Here is a 15,483-nt window from a genome sequence, read left to right as displayed (position 1 = left end):
TAGCAATTAATTTTATGGCACTTGGATTAATGCAAGAAATCATCTCAGCTGAGATTTATAGACCTACAAAGTAAAATAAAATATGTGCAATGGGCATGATCCAGCCAGGTTTAAACATCTTTACGATTGTAATATTAATTGAAAGAAATCAATGGGATTTCTAAGCAAATATGCTTAGGCCCAGATTGTGACATGCCACTGGTTTCTGCAGGGAAGTTAAATATGTGTATAGTCTTGACTCTTTCCCATTTAGACTTAGGGGGCCATGGATCAACTATTTTAAGGAGTCATCTAAGGCTGCCTGGTCCAGGCCCAAAGATGCAGAATCCTAAGAATCCATCAACAGTCTGCATGGGTACAGCAGACTGAGAAAACACATAGGTCACCTAATCACAATCTTCTACCGGCAGGAGCGCTGGAATGGCTCTGCTTCTGTGCTTGTGCTGCACTGACATCCCCATTGCCTCACCCCGCCCAGTAAGCAACACTGACCCGTCTGTCAGGAAGCTAACTCCACCAGGTACGCTGCTTCTGCATCTATACAGATTATTAAATGCAAATATGTGTTCTCCTTTTGTGTGTGTGATCCATTTCCTTTTTTTAAAAAAAATGTGGATGTAAAGACATTTCACTATAGCTATATTATACCTTTTCTTTGCTGGTCCATGATTTTTAAAGTCCTATTATTCTCGTACAAGACCACTGGTGGCAGGCCTGACAGGACAGCTTCCTTTTCCCTGGTGAATGCTGTTTTCTGTTTTTCATCCAGCCCACAGCAAAAGTATGTCTCTCAGATCTGGATAGCAGTCTCTGAAGACAGCAGTACCCCTAAGCTGGGCAGAGCCCTTCAGCCCTTACAGACATAGCCAAACTTGGCCCTCCAGCTGTTTTGGGACTACAACTCCCATCATCCCTAGCTAACGGGACCAGTGGTCAGGGATGGTGGGAATTGTAGTCCCCAAACAGCTGGAGGGCCAAGTTTGGCCATGCCTGCTTAGAAGGAAGGTGGCCAGATGCAAACGAATTCCAGAATCATGCTTAATACAGTAGTTGTGTGCATGAGGGGATGGCAAGCTATTCTCTCCTCTGCACAACAAGTAAAGGTGCAAGAGCCCTGTCCACCTTTTCAGCTGGCCAACCAACTAATAACACCTAAACCTCTTAATATTCGTACTGCTAAATGTACCGACACAAACAAACAAAAACCCCTGCTTCCTAATCTCGTATCTTGTCCAGGTTTTATTGGCAGATTTACCTGGAAAGTAGAACGTGTGATTTCTCCAAAATTGTGTAAGATAGAAACTAGATACATATCGTTCATTTTTGGTGCTGGTTTTGCACTTCACTGTTTACTTCCTCTGATCACGGTCACACATTTCAAATAATTTTTTGGTGACTGACCTGTGATGGCAGATTCGCTCACCCAAGTCATCAGTTGATACAGCAGTGAATGGATGATGGGCAGGCCTGTGCACAGAAGTCCTTTGTGTTTCAGGTTTGAGGTGATAAATCCCTGGTTGAATTTTCATGCAATCACATTCAATGATTTCGTAATCAAGCTTTTGAGAGGCCCAAATTCTAACAAAGCACCCTTAAACTCATTCTCTTTGAAGGAGAAGCTTTTTATAAGGGGTTATGCAATTGAGACATTTCTGACAGTCTCTAAATTGTGTTTAATACAGGATTTTTACATAATGGATGGCAAAATTTGCATGCAGCATCTGGATAAAATTATACAAACAGGCTCTCAGCATTCTGTTACAAGGTTCCTCATCATGTGAGCCATTTGGCATCTCATTACACTGTTAGGCAATGCTTAGCTCTTCTGTTAGATAATTTGCCAGACACACTGTACCAATCATGTCTATCACTCCTGGGTTGCCACACTTGTTTCTGACATGGCTCCTGTGTCTTTAGTAGCACTATGGCAGTCAGGCAGACATCACTATATACAGTCCTTCCTGTCAAGGGCAGCCCAGGACCTCCATAAACACTGCCCCAGCCCCAGAGAAGTCACTTTGGTGCTTCTACCACAGCAAAAACAATGTAGGAAACAGCAGTTATGAGTTACCAATTTCTGCAGCCACCTGGAGGTGCACTCCATTGTTTCTTGAGACAGATGGAAGCCAACCACAAATATATTTATTTAGGTAAAACAACAATTGGATCAAATAACCTTTTAGTAAAGAATGACAAATATTGCATCTATTTATAATATAATGTAACATAACATTATTGCACACACACACACACACACACACACACACACACACACACACACACTACCGCATTTTTCTGTGTATAAGACGCCCCCATGTATAAGATGCCACCTATTTTTGGAGACTAAACTTAAAGAAAATGAGGGGAGAAGGCCCAAAGTTGTTGAGCTTTTTTTAGGGGAAATTGCACCCGCGCCATCACCCCAGCAGGGCCATTGCTGGAGGTTGGCAAAGTGGGCAACCACTCCCTACAGCACATGCCTCCCACAGTGGCATGGGGGGGGGGGAGTTGCACACCCACCAACCAGCTGGCTGGCACGCGCAGCTTCTCCTCCATGCCACTGTGGGAAACGGTCCCTAGAGCGCACGCTTCCTGTAGCGGCATGGGAGGGAATTGTGCACCCGCCAACCAACTGCCTGGCAACACGCAGCTTTCCCCCCATGCCACTATCCATATATAGGACAACCCCAGTTTTTTGACATGATTTTTGAGTTAGAAAGCCTCATCTAATACATGGAAAAATAAGGTATTTTATTCTATTTTACTGTACTGCACTACACTTTTCGCTGTGAAGTGCTCTACAAATAAATAAAAGTAAATGAAGCATGGTCTCTGGTGGACTCCCTTCAATGGGTATCCTAACCAGCAGCCTTTTTGCTCTCTGATCTCACACTCTGCATAATTCCCAAACTGACCTTCTCAACAGACACTCTTTACCTATCACTCACTCCAGTGTCACCCACCATTCCATCACCCTAATCTTCTGTCAACCATCTTTCCACTCATTTGTCTGTTCAATGACCAATTGTTTCCACACTGGTGCTGGATTTGTTTCCAAGGTCTAGGGTCGGTGGATGGTTTAGAGCCAAGGGCCATACAAAATCATATTCTGGGAAATCAGGCCCAAGGTATTTGAAATATGTTGCTTGTTCCCCACTAGCCTATCCTGGGTGGAGGATTCCTGGTGGAGTGGAGCTTGGTTTCTCTGGGTTAAGAACACTGGAGACGGATTATCTTTTTTGTCATCTTTTTAATATGCATGTTACAAATAAGCAAGTTGGGCAGATGTAGAAGCAAACAGTAACTAGTGCTATAAGGCAGCCAGTACCCTATCAACCAGCTCTTCCATTGGCCTCCAAGCCCTGCATTTTTCCACTGAGTACCATCAGAGAATCCTGGGAACTGTAGTTTACCCCTCACTGAGCCACAATTGGCAGACTCCTTAACAAACTACAATTCGGGGGGGGGTGTTAAATGTATGGTGTGCACACAGCCCTAGGATAAATATGAAGGGCAGTATATAGTATATACTGTTTGGCAAATAAACATGATGAAAAGAAGCTGCCTTATAGCAGGTTCCCAGAGAAGGGCCCTGCACTCCCAAGGTAAGATTTTGGCTTACCCAATACTTTCTCTCTCCCCCTCCCCCCGCTCCACCAAACTGGAAAACTGCTGTCTGTCTCTATGATGATGGGATTCCAGTAATCTCCTAGCAATTATTTCCCATTGGCAATATGTCAATCTGCCCATGTTGAGTTACGAATGAGCAATTTATGTAACCAAACTACTGGACAGCCAGCAATCATAACAATATTTTAAAACGGTTCGGTAAGGTTCATCAACTGGAAATGTCAACGTGATGTGCAGTTAAAAGGCAGTTAAGGAATAGCCATGCACACACATATTTCTGTGCAAGCAAACAGCAAAACCTTTTGACTGCTTGCACAGTTTTCAGTTTTATACCTTATACTTTTATATGTAAACCACTTTGTGGTTTTATACATTCAAGCAGTATATAATTTTTATGAAATAAAATCTAATAAATAAATCAACCCAGCGGGAGGCAGGGGGCAGGTTATCTGCAGCACAGTGACTGAGATGAGGAGTCTATAGGGCTTGGACTGGATCCAGCAGGGCTCTTATGTTTAGAGAGAAAGACAAAATGATTGGGGGGGGGCATGTATTAATACACTCAGGCACACTTACCTGGGAGTACTTTTCGCTCTATAACACGCACCAGACCATAACACGCACATAGTTTTTAGAGGAGGAAAATCCGTAGGCATGCCACCCGTAGGCATTCCCTCCATAACACGCACAGACATTTCCCCTTACTTTCTAGGAGGAAAAAAAGTGAGTGTTATGGTGCAAAAAATACGGTAAGTCCCACTGAACTAAATGGGGCTTCTTTCTGCAGAGACATGTTCAGGACCTCATAAGCTGTTTCTCCCATAGAACAAATTAGATTTAGAAAGCAGGCTGGCATGTCTCTGTGCAGGGCTGGTCCGCCCGTGAGGCAAAGTAAGGCTGTGGCCTCAGGTGGCAGACCCAGACCCAAGAAGTGCTCTGCTCTGTGCCTCTTGCTCTGTGCCTAGGCCACTGTGATGCACCCAGTGTGCATGGGGCCAGGCAGCGCCTGCATCTGTGGCAAGGGGGACGCTGGGCGCTTTGCCTCAAGTGGCAAAACATCCTGGGCCAGCCCTGTCTATCAAACATATGCTTGACTGGCGCAGTCCCACCCACACATCGCAGGGACCGTGGTCCAGACCAACTGCTTGGCGAACGGAGACTTTGCTCCCCATTTGTCCATGTGTTAAGCCCCGGAAGCGTGAGCAGATGCTCAGTCCCGTTCCCGCCCCCCCCCCGCCTTGCCAGCTCTCTACTTTTTCATTATGCTAATTATGCTTTTAAAATCATAAATAAATAATTAGGTCCCTGATCAAAGGGTAGATTTCTTGCTGTGCAGTAGAGATGTTAATGAGGCAGTTGAACTCACATGGCAGGAAGGCAACAGGTTTGTTCTTTAATTACAGGGAAGAGCTTTGGGGCTCCTTGGGCCGTTCTCTAGGCTCTCATTAGGCACCTCGCCCCCCTTGTAAAGCAGTGCAGTGTGTGTGTCTGCACAACACATCTACAGGAGTGGTTTTTGTGTTTTCATGTTCATTCATTTTCTTGGCACTTTCGCTTTGCTTCTCTACATGAATGAAAGCTGAGGTGGGTTTGGGACCACAGGATGCATCTTACACGAAGAGGTGTAACTTCTAAAGTACTCTGAAATGACCAGTTCTTGAGCCACCTTTCTGACCATACAAGGAAAGCAGAATCCTGGCTGTACTTCCTTAAGGATCTGCATCAGCCTTGTGCTCCCAACCAAGACATTACCTTACTCTGAATAGTTGCAGGAGTATTTGTAGTAAGCATGGAGTTCTAACCAGGGAGACCAGCAATCTTGCCAAATTTCCTAGCATGATCCATCTTTTTTAGGAATGGTGGGAGGAGCACAGAGGAGCATGCTGGAAATGTCCTGACAAGTTCATATCTCTCCAGCGATGAGGACTAGAACTTTACAAGAAATCAAACCTGGGGTTTTCAGGATTGTAGCAACAGTTTTGCAAATCATAACAACAGCCTAAGAGGCGGCAAGTAAGTTGTCCACAGGTCTTAAGTGCCTGCTCTCGCTGATTTGCTCACTGAGTGCCAATCATTGGGAGGAAATATCATTAGGCATTAATCTATTTATTTTTACTTTGTTATAAAGCATCAGTGACTAAAAGTCTCTGGACAGAGATTCACGATCAGGTTTAGAGATATGCCTCTGCTGAAATGTATGTCCTTTCCTTTCATGCATCTGCATTCAAATTGCTTTGATTTCCCAGAGCACAAAAAAAGAGTTAGCCTCAGATTTATAGACGGAATCTTTGCTCTGATCATTAGCAAAAATTACTTCTGTCACGAGCAAATCCAAATGGACAAGTGGCTTTAATAATTTTCTTCCCACTTGCAAAATAACACTAATATTAATAAGTGACTTACACTCAGAAGGGACAAGTCAGCCTGAACATTTTAAATTGCACAGTTTAATCATTTGAGCAAGACCGGTGAAGAAAGATTTATTAATTCATTGAAAATTTAAGAAGTATATTTTTCTTGGAGCAGTTTTACTCATCATTCTGAGAAGCAACAAAGAGGGTGAAAATCTAGTCACAGGAGAGGACAGGATATTTCAGGAAATGGATTAATGGCATTGGTACTATGAAAAGAAGAATCGTATGCATTTTCAACCCTGCTGGGGACTGTGATAAAATAATCTGGTCTGATTCGGTGCATAATTTAGGCCCGGGGATCTCTGTTTCACTGAGAGAGCAATTGCATGAAACTTCTCTCCTGCTAGGTAGCCACTGTGATATAGCAGAATGCTGGACTTTTTGACAAATGGATTAATGCACCATCCATCCCTATCAGGTAGTACAGGCTGTGACACCCTTTGTTCCCTATTCCAAGGCAGTGCATTTTTAGTCCTTTGCCTGAATACACAGACAGTTCAGGTTTCCAGCTTACACTTCTGGAGAAAGACATGCCTTTTTACAGGGCTTCCAAGTTTAAACCCCATAACCAACCTGGAGGTGAAGATTTTAAACAGTTTTTAACTTACAAAATGTATGGTGTTTTACCTGAGCCGGGGGAAGAGGGAAACTTTGGAACTCACTTTACAGGAGACACTGCACAGCCTATATTTCCATACTTTGCTTTGCTGCATATTCTGTGATTTAAATCTCTGCTAGGGTTCTCTCATCAAAGAGGACTTGCCCCAAACCTGGATCTTGGCATCTAGGAACTCTCCTTTTTATACCTATATTTTTGCTTGCCAACCAACAAAAGCTGGGGTATAATAATAATAATAATAATAATAATGTTAGTATGCTTACTAACAAGGACCTAGGCAGAAGTCTACCAACAAGGACCTAGGCTGATAAAATCAACCAGGCTCAGCTTCAGGGTTTCAATTATGTGCATTTATTTAACGATCAAAAGAGATTAAGAAATGTTGGAACTGCTTTCTAAAAGGAAAAAAAAAAAAACCACACAGAATTAACAAGCTAACCTTTCCTTATCAGGGAACCTAAAAATAGAATAACTTACGTTTCAACACCACATATAGGCAGGCCGATGGGAGCCAGGCTCTTAATGATAACATATTTTGGCCTTGACTCTCAGCCCATCACATGAGAACTGTTACCATTAAGAGCCTGGCTCCAGCTATTTCTATAGAGGGTGAGAACTCCCCAAGAGAAAGGGGAAATTCAGATGTTCGTCAAATAGCTTGAAGGTGGGTTCTGTGGGTTCCTTTCCAGGCATGGCCAAACTTGGCCCTCCAGCTGTTTTGGGATGACAACTCCCATCATCCCTAGTTAACAGGACCAGTGGTCAGGGAGGATGGGAATTGTAGTACCAAAACAGCTGGAGGGCCAAGTTTGGCCATGCCTGTTTTAACCATTGGTGAGTTATAGCCCCATCTGCACTCTACATTCAAAGCAGGACCATACCACTTTAAATAGTCTTGGTTTCTGCCATAGAATCCTGGAAAGTGTAGCTTGTTAAGGGTGCTGATCCCTTGGAGGAATCTGGTGTCCTAAGTCAGAGCAGACAGTCCTGGGCCAGATGGTGCAATTCATTGTAAGGTAACTTCACATACTGTATATCTCAGCCTTAATGTTAAACTGTAGCCTGTAAAGAACGCCAGTGCACTCAAGTGGCCCTAGCCTTCTTCTGGGGAGTCAGCCATTATCCAAAGATAATTGGAGGCTGGCAGTTTCTTGGCCCAATTAAACATGTTGCTTTTAACCACTGAAGCTCTAAATAGCTTGGGGCTTACCCAAAGGATCCTCACCTTATTCCATATATACCTACATGATTGAGCCTCAAGCTCTTCATTTGACCCCTTCTCCAAGTTTCCTTGCTACCAAAATGCAATAGGTGGCCACTAGGGAGAAGGCCGTTTGGGTGGTTGTAACCCATTTTCGTAGTGTCCTCCTGCCTGGTGCTACATTATGGCACCTGGTAAACACATTTGGTAAACACAAATACATTTGGCACCTGGTAAAGGCATTTCTTATTCCCTCAGGACTTTAAAGTATAACAGTGCTGTTTTGCGTGCTTTGTAAATTCTTTCACTAACTCCTCCCCCCCTTGCTGGTTTTATATATTGATTTTATTTATGCTGCTTGTGTTTATATTGGCTGTTATGTTTTCTGTTCTTGTGCTGATTGTATATATTGTTTATTTATACCGTGTTTAAATTTTTCTGATTGCATTTTTAATAAGCTTGTAAACCACCCAGGGGACTTAGCTGATGGGCAGTATAGAAAAGCAATAAATAAATGAAACAGGCATATAGGGCATAAAATGCATCTTTTGGCACGTCTAAGTGCTGTTGGGTGCCATTATTGGAGACACAGTTATCAATGTTTTCCTGCCTGGGCAGTGAGCTGCTAGGTTGCTAATTAGAACATTTGTTAGCTTCTGCTGCAGGAAAACATTTGTTGCTGCCAGCCATTTCTTCCATTTAAATAATATCTCAGATCTCCCCTTTTCAATGAAGTAGCCCCCAGTCATAGGTTGGAATCTACTGATCAGTTCCATTTACAAAAGAAGCCTTCCAAAAGTGTTAAATATATAGCAATTTACCCCAAGTGGATTTTTATTTGGAACCAGATGGCATTTAGACTGTTCTGGTCAGATTGAAAAAAAGAGGAAATAATTAAATACAGATTATTCTGTGCAAAGAGGGCTGGTCTATAATTTTTATTTCTGGATTTTAGCTATTAGGTCTTGTAGGATATTTGTTGAGTACTTGTGGTTGCAATCTGATATATACACCCTTACCTGGGAGTTGCATGTCCATGTAACTCAATAAGGCTTAAAGACCTTATTTTTGAGTGTAGGCTTGACCAATCAATCTTAAAATTGATGAGGTCTGGAACTTTTATCCTTTGTTACCGAGCAATGCAGTAAGCAACTACTCTGTAAAGGTCTAGTAGCAACAAAGTCCCCCCCCCCCCGCACACCTTATTAGTGCAAGCTGCATCTATTGGTTCTGCAAGATGTCCTTAGAAAAGAAAGTTGTCCTTAGAAAAGAAAGTAATTATAGTTTGGGGGGTTAGCTCTGTTTCAAATGAGAAAATGGCAATGTGAGTGTGCTAAGTAACAAAATACAGCTGGATCTTTATAAGAACTGTTCAAGTATATGCTCCAGCTACACACTGGTTGAAAACCACTGGTTTACTAGGTATGATTACTGCATATCACATCTGATAAGGTATGCACCAATTTCACCTGCTTATATGTGCAAGTACAAGGAAAACATACAAGGAGAAGCACAGATTGCACACTCTTTGTAGAGAAATGCTTGTGTCCATGCTGCTATGTCCAGGGGATAGTCAATGTGATGTCCTCTAGAAGTTGCTGGACTTGCATCAGCTCCAGCCAGTGTGGTATAGTGGTTAAGAGCAGTAGATTCATAATCTGGGGAACCAGGTTCGCGTCTCCGCTCCTCCACATGCAGCTGCTGGGTGACCTTGGGCCAGTCACACTTCTCTGAAGTCTCTCAGCCCCACTCACCTCACAGAGTGTTTGTTGTGGGGGAGGAAGGGAAAGGAGAATGTTAGCCGCTTTGAGACTCCTTCGGGTAGTGATAAAGCGGGATATCAAATCCAAACTCTTCAAATCCAAACTCTTATAGCCAGGGGTCACAGAATTGGAGAGTTGGAAGGGATCGTGAGGGTCATCTAGTCCAACCCCCTGCAATGCAGGAATCATTTGCCCAATGTGGGGCTCAAATCTATGACCATGAGAGCCTCATGCTCTACCGACTGAGCTATCCAGTGGATGATGGGAGTTGTTGTCCAACAACAACTGGAGGCAGTGGCTACAGGTGATATTTTTATTTGGTAGGACTGCATCTTTTAACCTTGCTGTTTCCCTAACAATAAGACTTCTACAGCACTTACATAGGAAAGTGTGCCATTACACAGGCACAGTTCCGACTTCCGGGGTGGCGCCACCGGCAATGGCGGACTCCCTCTGAACTGGAGGGACCAGCTCCGCATGAAACAGGTCTTTTCCGCTGCGGTGAAGCGGGGACCCATCTGGAAATCACAGGCGGATGAAGCCTGTGACCGTGGGACTCGACGGGCACCCTTAGCGCCCCCCCAACCCGCAAAGGAACCCACAAACGGGCTCCGAAGCGAAGAGGGGGAAGTGGCGCGGTGCTGTGAGTCAATCGCTTTTTCTACGGAGCGAAGCCGCATAGCTGTTGCCGGAGAGCGCTGCCTTTTTCCTGGGACAATTTGGCATCTAAAATAACCAACCGTGAGTACTGGAACATTGAATATTTGGACTTTAAATAAGAACTGGCGAAATAGAAAGGAATTTGGACTTTAAAATTTACCTTAATTTGGTACTGAAACGGGAAGGTATAAACAGGAAGTCAGCTTTCCGTTTCCCTGTAGCCAGAACAAAGCAAAGACAAAGCAAACTAGAGTTTTAAAAATCACTTTTGAAGGATCGAGTTTCATCATTTAAAATCGCTGAACCCCCCTTCGGTAGCAGGAGAAGAAGGGGGATCTCTTTTCTTTTGAGCTGTTTAAACCTGCAGAAGTGAATTTAAAGCAAAGTAATTTTCCACCGTCCTGATCCTGGAGCGGGATGTCAGGATTGACGTTTGAAGCTCATTGACCAGAAACAAATGTTTTTGACAGATAGTTATAAGAAGAGAAACATAGTGACTCCATTGCCTCCTTTCGCATCTTAAAAGAACAAATATGGACAAAATATCTTTAAAAAGAGACTTTGTTGCTATTGTTTTTAAGAGAAAGAACAACCAGAAGCTTTTCCCCCTAGAGGGGAACTGTGGTACTGTATAATCCTTGGGAGCTTGCAGCTGTTACTGATTACAACTGTGGGAAAGGGTTTGTGACCTTGCAAGATAATGTCTGCAGAAGCACTGTTGGGTGCTTTCTGCAAAATAAATGCCCTATTGGATCAGTTAAGCCAGAAGATGGATTTGATGACTAATGCGGCCAGAACCTTTGAACAGGTGGTGGGAAACTATAGGGAGCCCACCCAGGAATTAATACAGGAGCGTGCCATGACAGAACAGCTGAGAGAAGAGGTTTCTGCTGAATCTTGGGCGCCAGAGACGGAAAGAGCTGAGGCCCAGCAGGAATATAAATTTTTGGATTTGACAAATAAACTTGGAAAAGACCATACTTGGAAAGATAAATCTGGTTTGGTTTGGAAATGGGGGGTTGGATAGACCCCCCCCCAATACAGGGAGATTTGGACTTTTCGAGTCTGGAAAGGGGCCGTCAGATGTCTGGAGCTGTGGGGGCTCTTACATGGTACATGTTTCTAAATACTACATCGAGTCTGGTCTGGACTATGGAAAAGGGACTGTTTTGTTGAAAAGGGTCAAAAATATTACCAAGCTGGAGTTCCCACGAATAAAAGGAAAATATGAAGAAGAGCTGCGGAAGGGACATGGAAGAGACTTGAGGGCGTCGGATATAAGATTGCCAGGTTAATGTGCTAATTAATAGGATAAAAAGGACTGACAAAACCTGGGACCAGGAGGAAGGGACGCTGGAGGAAGATTGGATTGCTTATTTTTTATTTTTAATTAGGACTGTTTTATAAAATTGATGAATGTTAGGAAAATGTTGAAATGGAATTATTTGGCTCTAATAAAAATGTTTAAAGAATTAGGTAAGAATGTTATGACAGGAGAAGTTGGTAAAAATTAAGATTTAAGTTCTAAAGTTTAAGGGTTTTTTATATATATATAAGATAAGATGAAAATAGATTAAGGTATGTGATGACAGAATATTATGAACTATGGGAAGGATTTGAAAGAGGGGAGGGATTTGCTGAAACAATAATTTGAACTGGAATACAGAGAAGGAAGGCGTGAGGAAGTCTGGGATATAAGCAAATGAAAAATATGTGATGACTGAATTGTTTTTTTTAACTATTTTTATTTTATATTTTTCTCTTTTTGTATTTTTTTCTTTTTTACCTATCTTGTAATTTCTTGAAAATCTTAATAAATATCTTATTAAAAATAAAATAAAATACACAGGCACAGTTCCATTGTTTTCTCACTGAAAAACATCCACTGTTCTCTGCACATCTGTGGACCAGGGAAGAGCTTCCACTTATGATTTTCAGACCAGATTGATTCCATACTTCTCATTTAGAAAATAAGCTACACCACATAACATACATTTTTGAATCAGGTTTTGTTTACTCATTCATTGCCAAAAACCTAAACAAATAAAAAAGCTTTTAAGATGTAAGGAATACTTGTTCTAATTGCATGCAGTTTTCCTACTCCATTAAAAAAAAAATTCATTCTAACGTTCCATTATCCAAAACACTTCTTTCTCTAATCTAAAATGAGGTATTGGAAACAGATCTCTATTTTTTGCAACTACTCTGCTTGAATTGCACATGGTTCAGAGAAACCTACCCCGCCCAACACAGTTGCTGCTGCTACTGCTTTTAATAAATGCAGGCCAATGGTTAATACAGATATTGTTGCAACACATATACAACCCACCCACCATTTCTTTTCCTGCTCCCCCCATTCACAAAAATAAATTCAAAATTATTAAATAAGAAATAGGTGGGTATTTATTATATTTACTGTAGAAAGGGACTTAAACTGTATCCACCGTTTCTCTTTCTTCCCCTCTCCACTGAAAACTTAGAATCATAGGATTGTGGGGTTGGAAGGGGCCCTGAGCATCATCTAGTCCAATGCAGGAATCTCACCTAAAGCATCCATGGCAGATGGCCATCCAACCTCTGCTTGGAAACCACCTCCTGAGTCTGTTCTACTGCTGAACTGCTCTTCCTGATTTATCCCAATCCCCCCCTCCCTCCCAAAGGGCCTTGCAGCTTTTGTGAAAAATACCTCCCAAGAACAACAGAGAAACTGGATATTAATTCTTTAGCAGAAATTGCATGTAAAACTAATACTATTTGGAAAAAACACCTCCAATTAGGGAATGCTCACTACTGCTTCTTTGGGTCAGGAGGTGATTCTGACAGACCTTGTAGGGCTATCTTGAGGCAGACGTACTAATGTTGTACAATGACTGTATGCAGTGTACTTTTTTGTTGCTTTTTTTGCTCATATCTTGATAAAAGTGTCGTAGGTACTTGCACAAAATGGCTACCAGTGGCAGGAAGAATAGAGGTGATGGTACTTTGTACCAATGAATACCATCACAAAATTTGCATTTCTTTCTTCCTATATGCATAAAAATGTAAGGCTGTCATCACATGGCAGTTTGTATGATTGCCAATAGTTCACCGTTTGCAGTATGCCAAATGGCAGGTGGCCCAGGCGAGTTGTTGAACTGAGGGGGTTGGATGTTGTGAAGGACCTCCCCCTCCTTTAAACACACACCCTGTGAGGTTAATTGGCAGGGGAAAGCACTTCAAACAGTGCTGTGTGAAGTACCTCCTTCCTTTTAAAGGGGATGGGCTTTGGGCAAGCAGTGAGGGGACAGGTGAGGTGTAAAGGATGGGGAGTTGGAAAGGGGGTAGATAGGGTTGGCAAGCAGGAGTGGCAGCGCCTAGTATTTATATATATTTATTGGCATTTAGATACCACCCAAACGACCCATGTCCTCCCTCTGGGAAGTTCACAAGATAATGAAATGAAAATGCAACAAACTAAAAGCAATCGATACCGTGAAGCTGTACCAGCACAAAAATCAGCACAAACAGCTCTGCATTAAACTACACAAAGCATCTTCATTTGTAGTGGAGCTGTATTATCCTTGGTGAACAATCTTTCCCTCTGGATCATCAGTCTTCCAGATTTTCTATTTTTGCTAAAAATAAAAACACCGTAATGAACTGGATGAGCAAAGAGAGCAGCTAGGTGGATCAATTCACACAGAAGGAGTGTTTGAGTACAGAGAATGCATCCAGTTTTCTGACACTGAATGCATACAGGTAGCAAAAATTTAGAGAAAAGACAAAATGATTGATAATAGTGGCATCAGGTATACTCAGCTGGCAGTTTTCATCCCGGGAGATTGGAAGGATAGTTTGTTGGCAAGATATTTAGATGTGGTGAAAATGTGGTTTTCTCCTGATTAATGATGTTAGTCACTGAATCACCAGGTTTCAAAAGTAATTAATTGATTATCAAATACTAGGGCTGTCATCCCATTAAAGAAATCTTAACTGATTAAACATGAGAGTTTTAACTGACTGATTAGTGAATTAAATCTGCATATATCTGCACTTAAAAATGATAAAGGATTATTTACTGCTGCTTAGATGGTGTTCAGTTGGCAGTTGTCACCCACTGACAATCACAGCAACAACCAACTTAGAAGAGGCAGGCCCTTGTGTGTGAGGGAGAAGAAAAGAACTCCTGCTTAGATTCCCTCGTAATAGCTCAGCTGGTTAGAACGTGGTGCCAATAACATCAAGATCGCAGGTTTGATCCCCATATGGGACAGCTGCATATTCCTGCATTGCAGGGGGTTGGACTAGATGGTCCTCAGGGTCCCTTCTATGATTCTGTAGAGGGTCCCCCTCTACAGTTCTATGATTCTATGTACACAACTATTAAAGGTGCAGAGCCCTGCCATATTTGTTACCTGGCCACCCTAGAGAGGCATGTACACCTCTTCTAAGCATTAGGCTAGAAGTGTGTCTTTGCATCTAAATACAGTACAGATTTTTGACATGTGCATTCCATCAGCTGGCAGGGGGCTGGTAATTTACAGGATTGGAACAGGCATGGGTTCCCTGCTTGCAGTACTTAGGAAAATCCTTCATCTGAAGCTAGTAGGGGATTCTAGGGTGGTGAAAATCCCCCATTGTGGAAGATGGTGAAGTGTTAGCAGGCAACAGAGAGAAGACGGAACTACTCAGCTCTTATTTGGCCTTGGTTGGGTTTCTTCCTTCAAGGGAGATTGTATTTGGCCTGGAAAAAAGTGGAAGCAGAAATTTGAAATCCAGGATACACCAGGATATGATTAGAGAATACCTAGCCTACTTTAAATGCATTGAAGACTTTGGGACAGCTTAATTACACCCAAAGGTGCTTGCAGCCATTATATCACTGCTGTTGCCAATATATAATCTTTGAGAATTCTTGGAGAACTGCGGAGGTACTGGAAGACTGGAGATGGGCAAATATTACCCTTATCTTCAAAAAGATGAGAAAGGCAGATATGATAAAATATGGACTGGTCAGCCTGGTGTCAGTACCAACCAAAGTTCAATGTAAAACATATTAATAAGCTGTCTAGGAGCATCTAAAAAGAAAAGTGTTATTGCTATTATACTCTGCCCATCCGAATGGGTTGCCCCAGACATTCTGAGCAGCTTCCAACAGAATATGAACAGGAGCCTGCACAGATTAATAAAGAAAAAAAAGTTATGACAGACCAGCAG

The sequence above is a fragment of the Podarcis bocagei genome, assembly GCF_964188305.1.
Source record: "Podarcis bocagei genome assembly, chromosome: 2".
NCBI lineage: Eukaryota > Metazoa > Chordata > Lepidosauria > Squamata > Lacertidae > Podarcis > Podarcis bocagei.
The sequence above is the reverse complement of the archived record's forward strand: the minus strand, read 5'-3'. Positions refer to the sequence as shown.